This window comes from Lutra lutra, chromosome 2, assembly GCF_902655055.1.
Source record: "Lutra lutra chromosome 2, mLutLut1.2, whole genome shotgun sequence".
NCBI lineage: Eukaryota > Metazoa > Chordata > Mammalia > Carnivora > Mustelidae > Lutra > Lutra lutra.
The window spans coordinates 198,133,136-198,147,614 of record NC_062279.1 but is presented as its reverse complement, the minus strand read 5'-3'; the positions used below and the strand labels follow the sequence as shown (position 1 = coordinate 198,147,614).

The window sequence follows — 14,479 nt, the reverse complement described above, 5'->3', positions numbered from 1 at the left end:
ATATTCTTAATTAATGCCAGAGTGAGATAATTACTACTTAGCAAGCTAAGGAAACCACCTTTATATTCTGTCAATTTATCTTATAAATGGTTGATTTTTTTTAAATTAGCTTCAGGGTCCATCTTCTGTTGAACACATATAACACTTTATTTTATGGCCAGAACCCCAAGTACAATACTGAAATGAGGTGGAATAGTGACCATTCTAATCTCCTTCACAATCTCAGTGAAAACCTTTCACTGTTTCACCAATATTCCCTGGTATTGCCTTACTGTAGATAAATATTCAATCAAATTAAGGAAATTCCCTTCTGCTAAAAAAGAAAAAAAAAGAATCTCAGAAAACTATTTTTATGAAGTATAATGCAGAATGAGGCTTTCAAATAAAATTTTTTTAAAGATTTTATTTATTTATTTGACAGAGAGAGAGATCACAAGTAGGCAGAGTGGCAGGCAGAGAGAGAAGAGGAAGCAGGCTCCCCACCAAGCAGAGAGCCCAATGTGGGGCTCGATCCCAGGAACCTAAGATCATGACCACAGCCGAAGGTGGAGTCTCAACGCACTGAGCCACCCAGGCACCCTCAAATAAAATTTAAACATACTGTTTAACCATGCATTTCTACCTCTAGGAATCAGTCATGTAGAAATACACATGCACATGTTTATGGACAGAAGTACCTAAATATCTATCAAACATACCTCCAATGAAAGACATAATGTATACAGTAATTACACAGAAGATTTTGTTACAGGCAATATTGTTGCATGTTCCCCACATCACATTGCTAAATGAACAAGTTCCAGAAAAAACACAAGCATGATACTCTCTTTTGGAAATAAAATAAAATACATGTAAATTTGTACAAACACAAAAGAAACATTCTGAAAGAACACCCAGAACATCAAATGATGGTAATTTAGACATTTATACATGTCTTCATTTTTTGACATTTTACAACATGGTTTTCATGTATTAATTATACTGAATAAAAAAATCTGCTAAAGAAATAAACATATGATTTTAATATAACAAGTTCCAAGATTTTGCTATTGCGCTATCAGGTTAGTAATATCATTCAGAATACTTGAATTGACCAAAATCTGACATACAATCAATTGTTACGAATTTGGGCCCCTTTTACATGTTTAAGAAATCCTTCATCTAAAATATCTAGTAATAAATATGTTAGAATGTTTATTAAAAATTTCAATACTGGGGTGCCTGGGTGGCTCAGTGGGTTAAGGCCTCTGCCTTTGGCTCAGGTCATGGTCTCAGGGTCCTGGGATCAAACCCCACATTCGGCTCTCTGCTCAGCAGGGAGCCTGCTTCTTCCTCTCTCTCTGCCTGCCTCTCTGCCTACTTGTGATCTCTGTCAAATAAACAAAATCTTTAAAAAAAAATTTCAATACATGTGAAGATCTAAATGCACAATTCTTAACGATTTTACTGTGTTTTTATGTGAATATTTCATGAATTTTACAATAGCTTAGTGACCTCTGCTGGCTGGCTTCCAAAAGATAATAGAGTGATGGACATTGGGGAGGGTATGTGCCATGATGAGTGCTATGACTTGTGTTAGACTTATGAATCACAGATTTTTACCCCTGAAACAATAACACATTATATGTTAATAAAAGATTATTTTATGGTAATTTTAAAACATGACTACAGGTAGCAGCAACTTGAGTATTCCCTAATTATCACTAGATGTGTGAATGAAGATCCTTTGGATGATTACATCCCAGCCATTATATAACTGTAACCCACTGAGAAACCCAAGAATCAATGCAAAGAAACTATTGTCTGAGCCCAGCTGACACCCAGAACTATGAGATATAACAATAAAAAGATTATTGATGTTGTAGGCCCCTACATATGGGGGCAGGTTCTTCTGAAGAGAAAGAACTCAGGAATGACATTTCTACATTTTTAAAAAATTATACATATATGAAAATATCACAACTAAGAAATATCTAAAAAAAATGGGAGCTACAAATGTTACATTTTGAAAATAACTATAGCTTAGAATGCACACAGCATACACCAGAAACACTCCCTGAAGCACTAGGCCTGGACAGTACAGACCTCTTCTTAAAATAGTCATTACTCTCAGGAGCAGGAAACAGGCTTTCCTAACATAGAGAAGACAGAGACCTATACAGAATGCCAAGACAGAGATTCACCCTAAAAGTAATAACAATAAGACATCACAGCCAGGGATCTAATCAATACAGAAATAAGTAATATGCCTGAACTGGAATTTAAAACAACCATCATAAAGATACTAGCTGGGATCAGGAAAAGCATACAAGATACCAGTGAGTCCCTTACCACACATATAAGAGCTAGTCAAACCAAAGGGGGGAAAAAAGAAAAAGAAAAAGGCTCTAAACATGATGCAAAACCACCTGGATGTAATGACCACAAGGATGGAAGTGTCAGAAGAATGACTAAGTGATATAGAAGATAAAATTATGGAAAATAATGAAGCTGAAAAGAATAGCGAAAGAAAAATATTGGATATGAATGCAGACTTTGGGAACTCAGTGACTGCAGAAAGTGTAGTAACATTCTTATCATAGGAATCACAAAGAAGAAGAAAGGGGAAAGGGGGCAGAAGGTTTATTCGAGTAAAGTATAGCTGAAAACTTCCTTAATCTGAGGAAGAAAGCAGACATCCAAATACAGGAGGCACAGAGAGCACCCAACAAAATCAACAAAATCAGGCCACCATCAAGACTTATTGTAATCCAATTTGCAAAATATAAAGATAGGGAAAGAATTCTGAAAGCAGTGAAGGAAAAGAAATCCCTAAACTACAAGGCAAGACAAATCCAATTAGCAACAAATCTCCACAGAAATTTGTCAAGCCAAAAGAGAGTGACATGATATATTCAACAAACTGCATGGGAAAAATATGCAGTCAAGATAATTTATCCAACACTGTCATTCAGAATAAGAGAGATAAAGAGTTTCCAGGACAAACAAAAACTAAAGAAGTTTGTGACCACTAAACTAGCCCTGCAAGAAATAATAAAGGGGACTCGTTGAATGGGAGAGAAAGAACAAAAGTGACAGGATTAGAATGGAACAGAGAAAATCGCAGGAAACAATGAAAAAACAAGTAATACCACTGAATACATATCTATCAATAATTACTCTGAAGGTAGATGGACTAAAATTGTAAGAAAAGACCCATCTGTAATCTGCCTACAAGAAACTCATTTTAGACCTAAATCCACCTGCAGATTGAAAGTGAGGGAATGGAGGAATATTAAACATGCAAATGAATGAAAAAAAAAACAGAAAAAAAAGAGTAGTAATACATATATGAGACACATGAGATTTTAAAGATTTTTATTTATTTGACAGATGGAGATCACAAGTAGGTAGAGAAGCAGGCAGAGAGAGAGGAGGAAGCAGGCTCCCTGCTGGGCAGAGAGCCCAATGTGGGGCTTGATTCTAGGACCCTGGGATCATGACCTGAGCTGAAGGCAGAGGCTTTAACCCACTGAGCCACCCAGGCACCCCGACAAATGAGATTTTAAACCAAAGATTGTAACAAGGGGTGAAGAAGGGCATTATATCATAATAAAGGAGACTATCCAACAAGAGGATCTAACAATTGTAAATATTTATGCCCCCAACTTGGAAGACCAAAATACATAAAACATCTAATAACAGACATAAAGGAACTCATTGATAATAAAGCAATAACAGTAGGGGACTTTAACATCCCACTCATAATAATGGACACATCACCTCAGCAGAAGCTCAGCAAGAAAACAATGGCTTTGAATGACACACTGGACCAGATAGACTTAACAGATACATTCAAAACATTTTATCCTAAAGCACCAGAATATATATTCCTTTCAAGTACACATGGGACATTCTCCAGAAAAGATCCCATACTAGGTGACATATCGGGCCTCAAGAAGTACAAAAAGATTGAGATCTTTTCTGACCACAATACTAGGAAACATGAAGTCAACCACAAGAAAAAATTTGGAAAGACCACAAATGCATGGAAGTTATAGAGCATGCTACTAAGGAAAGGATGGGTCAGAGAGGAAATTAAAGAAAACATTTTAGATTGAAAAAAAATGAAAATGAAAATATAATAGTCAAATACCTTTGGGATGCAGTAAAACAGGTCAAAGGAGGGAAGTATATTGCAATACATGTCTATCTCAAGAAGCAAGAAAAGTCTCAAACACACAACTTAACCTTACACCTAATGGAGATAGAAAAAGAAGAGCATGTAAAGCCTAGAGCCAGCAGAAGAAGGGAAATAATAAAGATTAGAGCAGAGATAAATAATATAGAAAAAAACAGATCAATGAAAATAAGAGCTGATTCTTTGAAAGAATTAATATAATTAATAAACCTCTAGCCAAATTTATCAAAAAAGGAGAGAAAGGACCCAAATAAATAAAATCACAAATGAAATGGGAAGGATACAACCAACACCACAGAAATACAAACAATTATAAGAGAACAGAATGAAAAATTATATGCCAACTAGTTGGGCAATGTGGAAGAAATGGATAAATTCCTAGAAACATACAAACTACCAAAACTGAAAAAGGAAGAAGTAGAATATATGAACAGACCCATAACCAGGAAAGAAATTGAATCCTAATCAAAACTCTCCCAACAAACAAAGGCCAGGGCCAGATGGCTCCCCAGGGGAATTCTACCAGACATTTAAATAAGAGATAATACCTATTCTTTTCAAACTGTTCCAAAATAGAAATGTAAGGAAAACTTCCAAACTTATCTTTCAAGGCAAGCATTACCTTGATCCCAAAACCAGACAAAGACACTACTAAAAAGGAGAAACACAGGCCAATACCCCTGATGAACATGGATGTAAAACTTCTCAACAAGATACTAGCAAATCAAATCCAATAGCACATTAACAGATTTAGTTGCCATGATCAAATGGGATTTTTTCCTTGGGCTGCAGGGGTGGCACGATATTTTGAAATCAATCAATATGATACACAACATATGATCCTCTCAATAGATACAAAAAAATAAAAACATTTGACAGAATACAGCAACCATTTTTAAAACTTCAACAAAGTAGATGCAGATGGAACATAACTCAACATCATAAATGTCATAGACAAAAGACCTACAGCTAATATTTTCAATGGGAAAAAACTGAGAGCTTTTCCTCTTGGTCAGGAGCATGACACAGATGTCCACTCTCACCGCTGTTGTTCAACATAGTACTAGAAGCCCTAGCCTCATCAATCAGAAAACAAAAAGAAATAAAAGCCATCCAAATTGGCAAGGATAAATTCAGACTTTCACTCTTTGCAGATGAGCTGATACTCTACGGAGAAAACACAAAGACTCTACCAAAAATTTGCTGGAACTGATACATGCAGGATATAAAATCAATGTACAGAAATCAGTTGCACTTCTATTCACCAATAATGAAGCATTTGGAAGAAAAATCAAGGAATCAATTACATTTATAAATGCAAAAAGTTATGAAAACACTTTTGGAATTAAGCAATGATTCCAGTAAAGTGGCAGGTTATAAAATCAACTGTTTAAAAAAAGAAGAGCAAATTGGTCATTCTCAAGGGAGGGAAGGTGGAGGCATCTGGGAAAAGTAACTCAAAACCCCACAAGCATGACTACAATGAGATATGAGTTCATCCCCTCAGGCATGACTATAATCAAAGAGATAAATAATAAGTGGTGGCAAGATACAGAAAATTGAAACCACTGAAGGTTACAGGTGGGAATTGTTTCACGTTGTTCCAGTCATGAAACGTAGAGTTACCATATGACCCAACAATTCTACTTCTAGATATAAATGGCGGAGAAACACATGCCCGCACAAACCATTTACATCTACCTTTTACATCTTAAGTTTTCCACTTGCCATAAAAACAGTTTATATAACATATTTACTTTGAGATGTAGGAGTTATATTTTAACTTCCTGATTGATTTCTCCTTTGATATAAATACAAATAATGACAACAGAGAAGTGGAATTTGAAAAGAAGCAGAATGTCTATGGAACCGATTTCAGTTCTGCTACTGCTATAGCTGAGTTGTTACTTCAGCTCTAGGAGTTGTGGAAGGGTGCTGCTGTGACCCTCAGAATATAGCCACTAGATCCATATAAAGAAAATCTTGGTTGAACTTGTCCAGAGAGGTCATGAAGTGACTGTTCTGTCACCTTCAGCTTCTGTTCTTATTTTTATCCCAACAAAAAATCTCCTCTTAAATTTGAGATATGCCCTTCATCTTTAAGTAAAAATGATACTGAGGTTTCTATGATGCAACTGGTCAATAAATGGATATATATGGTCTACCAAAATATATATTTTGGACATGTTTTTCACTAATGCAAGAAGTCGCTTGGAAATGTTCTCACTGTCTTGAGAAAGTCTGCAAAGATGCAGAGTTTAGGGTGCCCGGGTGACTCAGTTGCTTGAGCGATTGCCTTCAGCTCAGGTCATGATCCTGGAGTCCTGGGATCAAGTCCCACATTAGGAGTCCCTGCTCAGCAGGGGGTCTGCTTTTCCATCTGCCCTTCCCCCTCTCATGCTCACTCATTCTCATTCTCTCTCTCAAATAAATAAATAAAATCTTTTTTAAAAAAACATGCAGAGTTTAAACAAGAAAGTTATGACAAAACTATAAGAATCAAGGTTTGATGTCATTCTTGCAGATGTTATTGGACCCTGTGGTATGCTGCTGGCTAACCTACTTAAAATATCTTTAGTGCACAGTCTTTGCTTCTCTCCTGGCTATGCATTTGAAAAGTATAGAGGTGGATTTCCTTTCACTCAATCTTAAGTACCTGTTACCAAGTCAGAATTAAGTGAGCAAATGACATTCATGGAGAGAGCAGAAAGTATGATATATGTGCTTTATTTTGACTTTTGGTTCCAAACATTTAATGAGAAGAGTTGGAATCAGTTTTACAGTGAAGTACTAGGTAAGTCATGTTTTTAACTGGTAGCATGAAGTCTTAATTCTAAGCGGCTCAGAAGGCAACTTTGTATAAAGTTAAAGGAAATTGTCTTTTATAAGTGAAATGATGAAAACATAAGATGATCTGTCAATCTCACAAGTATTACGGAATGCTTAAATTATAAGATCAGTTAAAACCCTGTGGTCCATTGCTAATACAGAACACTCCAAGTATAAACCACAGATTGAAGCACTGAGGAGTTCTTTAAGCAATCACGTATTTGTTCTTGTTCATTTGTTTGTAACAGGCTTTATCTTAAGGAGGAGTTTTATGTCCACAGCAATATTAAGTAGAGATTCACCTTAAATGCCCAAGGCCCCTCACAACCATCACTCCCTGTATTATCAACATCTCCCAGCAGAGGAAGACATGTGTCACAACTGATTAAACTATATCGACAGATCATTATCCTCCAAAGTCTATAGTTTGTGTAAAGGTTCCTTCCTGGGGTTGTACATTTGATAAGTTTGGACAAATGAGTAATGCTATGTATTCACCACTACAGTGCTGTACAGAGTAGTTTAAGTACCCTAAAAATTCCCTATGCTCTTTCTAGTCATTCTACATATAAATTTTACCACACATTTTTTTATGGAAGGCATTAGAAATTTCATGAACTATCTTTATCAAAGCATACATTTAGACTTATGATTTACATATTTCTAGCACAACTATCTATGGAACATTAAAGGAAATTGTTTCCCCCTTATTTAGTTTCCTTTAAAAATTAAACTATTTTGCCATATTATCTGAAGGCTCCTTCACAACTGAAAGGTTGTGAGGCTCTATCCCAGACTCAGGAACCTATAATTTGAAGTTACTAATGGTTGCATGTTCCTTAACTAAATACTTACAAACCTTGTTGAAGTATGGACACACACGTTATTAGTCTAAATTTTTTTCAAAATTACACCTCTCCATCAAAGAAAAAATGAGCCAAAATGAAGGGTGAACATATCTATTTCCATACTTTATGATAATTTCCAGCTACTTTTGCAAATATTTTTATTTAATGCACAAATATTATTAAACTCTTAACATAAATATGATAGAGTAAGAGCCATACTCTCAAAAACTTCACAATGTTTTTGGAAAATCTGGGATCAAATGGCTTGCTAAATTATAAGAAACTAGACCATAGCACTCTGGGAGAAAGTGTTTCCATGAGTGTGGTAGGATTAATTGATTGAGAAGATGAATTCAGTTTTTACATTTGCATTCATTACTTTTGCAGCTGCACAGAGTAAACAAATGCATGTTAAATATTGTAGTGGCTTAAGTTTAAAAATTATTAGTGATTGGGGTGCCTGGCTGGCTCAGTGGGTTAAAGACTCTGCCTTTGGCTCGGGTCATGACAGGGTCCTGGGATGGAGCCCCACATTGGACTCTGCTCAGCAGGGAGCCTACTTCCTCCTCTTTCTCTGCCTGCTTCTTTGCCTACTTGTGATCTCTATCTGTCAAATAAATAAATAAGAACCTTTAAAAAAGTTATTAATGATTATTAATGAGTGGATGTGATATTAGAGATGTCTATCGTGCTTTCTCTTTTGTATCTATTTTTATGAACAATATATATATTTACATATTTTAATTTACAAACCACAAGCACTTTTTTTTTAACTTTTTTTGGTTTTATTTTATCTCATTTCATTTCATTTTAATTTTTTTAAATTAACATATATTATTAGCTCCAGGGGTACAGGTCTGTGAATTGTCAGGCTTACACACTTCACAGCATACACCATAGCACATACCCGCCCCAAAGTCCATAACCCAACCACCCTCTCCCTATGCCCCTCCCCCCAGCAAACCTTGGTTTGTTTGGTGAGGTTGAGTCTCTTATAGTTTATCTCCCTCACAATTCCATCTTGTTTCATTTTTTCATTCCCTACCCCCAAAATCCCCACATTGCATTTCAAATTCCACATATCAGGGAGATCATATGATAATTGTCTTGCTCTGATTGACTTATATCGCTCAGCATAGTACCCTGTAGTTCCATTCATGTCATTGCAAATGGCAAGATTTCTTTTCGTGGCTGTATAGTATTCCATTGTATATATGTACCACGTTTTCTTTATCCATTCATCTTTTGATGGACATCTAGGTTCTTTCCATAGTTTGCCTATTGTGGATATTCCTGCTATAAACATTCAGGTGCATGTGCCCCACTGGATCACTACATTTGTATCTTAACGGTAAACACCCATTAGTGCTATTGCTGGGTTATAGGGTAGCTCTATTTTCAACTTTCTAAGGAAGCTCCATGCTGTTTTCCATAGTGGCTGCATCAGCTTGCTTTCTCACCAACAGTGTAGGAGGGTTCCCCTTTGTCCACATCCCCACCAGTGTCTGTCGTTTCCTGACTTGTTAATTTTAGTCCTTCTGACTGCTGTGAGGTGGTATCTCATTGTGCTTTTGATTTGTATTTCCCTGATGCGAGGGATGTGGAGCACTTTTTCATGTGTCATTTGGCCATCTGGATGTCTTCTTTGCAGAAATGTCTGTTCATGTCCTCTGCCCATTTCTTGATTGAATTCTTTGTTCTTTGAGTGTTGAGTTTGATAAGTTCTTTAGAGATTTTGGATACTACCCCTCTATCTGATATGTCGTTTGCAAATATCTTCTCCCATTCTGTTGGTTGTCTTTTGGTTTTGTTGGTTGTCTTTTGGTTTTGCTGTGCAAAAGGGTTTGATCTTGATCAAGTCCACTTTTGGTTTTTTCCCTTGCTTTTCATGATGTTTTTAGGAAGAAGTTGCTGTGGCTGAAGTCAAAGATGTTGCTGCCTGTGTTTTCCTCAAGGACTTTAATGGATTCCTTCCTCACATGGAGGTCTTTTATCCATTTTGCGTCTATTTTTGTGTGTGGTGAAGGAAATGGTCCAGTTTCATTCTTCTGCATGTGGCTGTCCAATTTTCCCAATGCCATTTGTTGAAGAGACTGTTTTTTTTGTTTGTTTTCCATTGGCTATTCTCTCTTGCTTTGTCAAAGATTAGTTGACCATAGAGATGAGGATCTATTTCTGGGCTCTCTATTCTGTTCCATTGATCTATGTGTCTGTTTTTGTGCCAGTACCTTACTGTATTGATGATGACAGCTTTGTCATAGAGCTTGAAGTATGGAATTGTGATGCCACCATCTCTGGCTTTCTTTTTCAACATTCCTCTGGCTATTTAGGGTCTTTTCTGGTTCCATATAAATTTTAGGGTTATTTGTTTCATTTATTTGAAAAAAAATTGATGGTATTTTAATAGGGATTGTGTTAAATGTGTAGAATGTTTTAGCTAGCATAGACATTTTCACAAAATTTGTTCTTCCAATCCATGAGCATGGAACATTTTTCCATTTCTTTGTGTCTTCCTCAATTTCTTTCAAGAGTACTTTATAGTTTTCTGAGTACAGAAAATTTGCCTCTTTGGTTAGGTTTATTCCTAGGTATCATATGGTTTTGGGAACAATTGTAAATGGGACTAACTCCTTAATTTCTCTTTCTTCTTTCTTGTTTTTGGTGCATAGAAATACAACTGATTTCTGTGTATTGATTTTATATCCCGACACTTTACTGAATTCCTGTACAAGTTCTAGCAGAATTGGAGTGGAGTCTTTTGGATTTTCCACAAAAGTACCATATTATCTGCAAAGAGTGATAGTTTGATTTCTTTTTGTTGTCTGATTGCTGAGGCTATGACTTCTACTACTTTATTGAATAGCAATGGTGTTAATGGACATCCTGCCCTGTTCCTGACCTTAGCGGAAAAGCTCTCAGTTTTTCTCCATTGAGAATGATATTCGCTGTGGGTTTTTCATAGATGGCTTTGATGATATTGAGGTATGTACCCTCTATCCCTACACTGTGAAGAGTTTTGATCAAGATAGGATGCTGTACTTTGTCAGTGCTTTTTCAGTATCTATTGAGTAGATGATATGGTTCTTGTTCTTTCTTTTATTAATGTTTTGTTGTTGGGGCCAATTCCACATTAAAACCTGTTAAACCCCTAGGGCCTGCCTGGGCCTACTTAGCCAGAGTGACTCCATGTTGCCTAGGTAGCCATTTTGTTGTTTAATAAACACCTCAGCAGTTAGTGATATCGGTTCCGGGTAACCGTTGCTAAAACACACACCTAAAATAACGCCAGACAGGTAAAAGACATCCAATCAGCCAAAGCCACATACGTAGAGGTCTGCGGTTGTGCCCTATAAAAACTAGCCTGTAAGACCAAGGTAGGTCGCTGTCTTTGGAGGCGGCCCTGGCCGGTCAGTTTGACATCTAACGCTTGGCATAGAATAAAGCTTACATAACTTTCACTTTGTCTCAGTCTTGTCCTGCTGGCCAGTCAAACTTCTAATGCTTGGCATAGAATAAGGCTTTGCATAATTTTCACTTTGTCTCAGTCTCATTCCTTTGATAATGGACCCAATATCTTATCACTTTGATTGATTTGCAGATGTTGAACCAACCTCACAGCCCAGGAATAAATCCCACTTGGTCACGCTGAGTAATCTTTTAATGTACTGTTGGAACCAATTGGCTAGTATTTTGGTGAGAATTTTTGCATCTGTGTTCATCAAGGATATTGGTCTGTAATTCCCTTTTTTGATGGGATCTTTATCTAGTTTTGGGATCAAGGTAATGCTGGCTTCATAAAATGAGTTTGGAAGTGTTCCTTCCATTTTTATTTTTTAGAACAGTTTCAGGAGAATAGGAATGAAATCTTCTTAAAGAATTTAAATTTAAATTTTAAAATGCTTTTTAAATGCATTTTTAACATGCATTTTAAATGCTTGGTAGAATTCCCCTTGGAAGCTGTCTGGCCCTGGGCTCTTATTTGTTGGGAGATGTTTGATGACCACTTCAATCTCCTTACTGGTTATGGGTCTATTCACGTTGTCTATTTCTTCCTGGTTCAGTTTCAGTTGTTTATCCGTCTCTAGGAATGCATCCATTTCTTTCAGATTGTCAAATTTGCTAGCATTTAGTTGCTCATAATATGTTCTTATAATTGCTTATATTTCTTTGGTGTTGGTTGTGATCTCTCTTTCATTCTTGATATTATTAATATAGGTTCTTTCTTTTTTCTTTTGGATAAGCCTGGCCGGGGTTTATCAATCTTATTAGTTGTTTCAAAGAACCAGCTCTTAGTTTCATTGATTTGTTCTATTGTTTTTTTGGCTTCTATTTCATTGATTTCTGCTCTGATCTTTATTGTTTCTCTTTTCCTGCTGGGTTTAGGCTTTCTTTGCTGTACTTTCTCCCACCCCTTTAGGTGTAGGGTTAGGTTGTGTATTTGAGACCTTTCTTGTTTCTTGAGAAAGGCTTGTATCACTATATATTTTCCTCTCAGGACCTTTGTTGTGTCCCACAGATTTTGAACAGTTGTGTTTTCATTATCATTTGTTTCCATGATTTTTTAAAATTCTTTAATTTCCTGGTTGACCCGTTCATTCTTTAGGAGGATGCTTTTTAGCCTCCATGTATTTGAGTTTTTTCCAACTTTCCCCTTAGGATTGAGTTCTAGTTTCTGAGCATCATGATCTGAAAATATGCAGGGAATGATCCCAATCTTTTGGTACCAGTTGAGACCTGATTTGTGACCCAGGATGTGATCTATTCTGGAGAATGTTCCATGTGCACTAAAGAATGTGTATGGTGTTGCTTTGGGATGGAATGTGTTGAATATATCTGTGTTGTCCATCCAATCCAGTGTGTCATTTAAGGCCTTTATTTCCTTGTTGATCTTTTGCTTGGATGATCTGTCCATTTCAGTGAGGGAAGTGTTAAGTCCCCTACTATTATTGTACTATTGTCAATGTGTTTCTTTGATTTTGTTATTACTTGGTTTATAGAGTTGGCTGTTCCCATGTTAGAGGCATAGATACTTAAAATTGTTAGATCTTTGAGTATGATATAGTGTCCTTCCTCATCTCTTTTTATAGTCTTTGGCTTAAAATCTAATTGATCTAAGGACTGCCACCCCAGCTTTCTTTTGATGTCCATTAGCACGGTAAATGGTTTTCCACCCCCTCTCTTTAAATATGGAGGTCTCTTTGGTTCTAAAATGAGTTTCTTGTAGATAGTGTATTGATGGGTCTCATTTTTTTATCCATTCTGATACCCTGTGTCTTCTGATTGGGGCATTTAGCCCACTTACATTCAGGGTAACTATTGAGAGATATGAATTTAGTGCCATTATATTGCCTGTAAGGGGACTGTTACTGTATATTTTCTCTGTTCCTTTCTGCTCTACTACTTTTAGGCTCTCTCTTTGCTTAGAGGACCCCTTTCAATATTTCTTATAGGGCTGGTTTGGTGTTTACAAATTCTTTTAGTTTTTGTCTTGGAAGCTTTTTATCTCTCCCTATCTCTCCCAATGATAACCTAGCTGGATGTAGTACCCTTGGCTGCATGTTTTCTCATTTAGTGCTCTAAATATGTTATGCCAGTTCTTTCTGGTCTGATGGGTCTCTGTGAATAAATCTGCTGCCAGTCTAATATTTTTACCATTGTATGTTACAGACTTCTTGGCCTGGGCTTCTTTCAGGATTTTCTCCTTGTCACTAAGACTTGTAAATTTTATTATTGGATGATGGGGTGTGGACCTATTCTTATTGATTTTGAGGGGGGTTTCTCTGTTCCTCCTGGATTTTGATGCTTGTTCCCTTTGCCACATTAGGGACATTCTCTACAATAATTCTCTCCAATATACCTTCTGCCACACTCTCTTTTTCTTCTTCTTCTGGAATTCCAATTATTCTATTATTGATTCATCTTATGGTATCACTTATCTCTCAAATTCTCCCCTCGTGGTCCAGTAGTTGTCTCTCTATAGCTCAGCTTCTTTAATCTCCATCATTTGGTCTTCTATATCACTAATTCTTTCTTCTCCCTCATTTGTCCTAGCAGTGAGAGCCTCTACTTTTGATTGCACCCCATTAATAGCTTTTTTAATTTCAGCTTGGTTAGATTTTAGTTCTTTTATTTTTCCAGAAAGGGCTGGAAATTTATTTATTTCTCAGACAGGGTTTCTCTAAAATCCTCCATGCCTTTTTTGAGCCCAGCTAGCCCTTTGAGAGTTGTGATTCTGAACTCTAGATCCGACATTACTAATGTCCGTGCTGATTCAGTCCCTAGCCTTTGGTACTGCCACTTGTTCTTTTTTCTTGTGGTTTTTCCACCTTGTCATTTTATCCAGATAAGAATATATGAATGAGAGGAAAAAATAGTAAAAGAGTGGCAAAGACCTCAGAGAAATGTATGCTAACCATATCAGAAGAGATCCCATATTGGGGGGGAGTAGAAAGGGGGTAAAAAGAAATTTTAAGTAAAATGTTTTAAACAATTAGAAAAAGAAAAAAAAATATATATATAGAGAGAGAGAGAGAGAATGGAGCTAGCCACTTTATTTTGGGTGTATTTTGGTCTCTTAGAAAAAACTACCTCCCAAAATTGTAAAGAAAGAAAAACTTAAATA

The 14,479-nt window shown here is 36.4% G+C and overlaps 1 pseudogene; it reads left to right on the top strand.

Annotated features, from left to right (window-relative positions):
• Positions 1-6,037: 6,037 nt before the first annotated feature.
• The window catches only part of LOC125093779 (UDP-glucuronosyltransferase 2B31-like), a 47,620-nt pseudogene continuing 39,178 nt past the window's right edge, over positions 6,038-14,479 (top strand).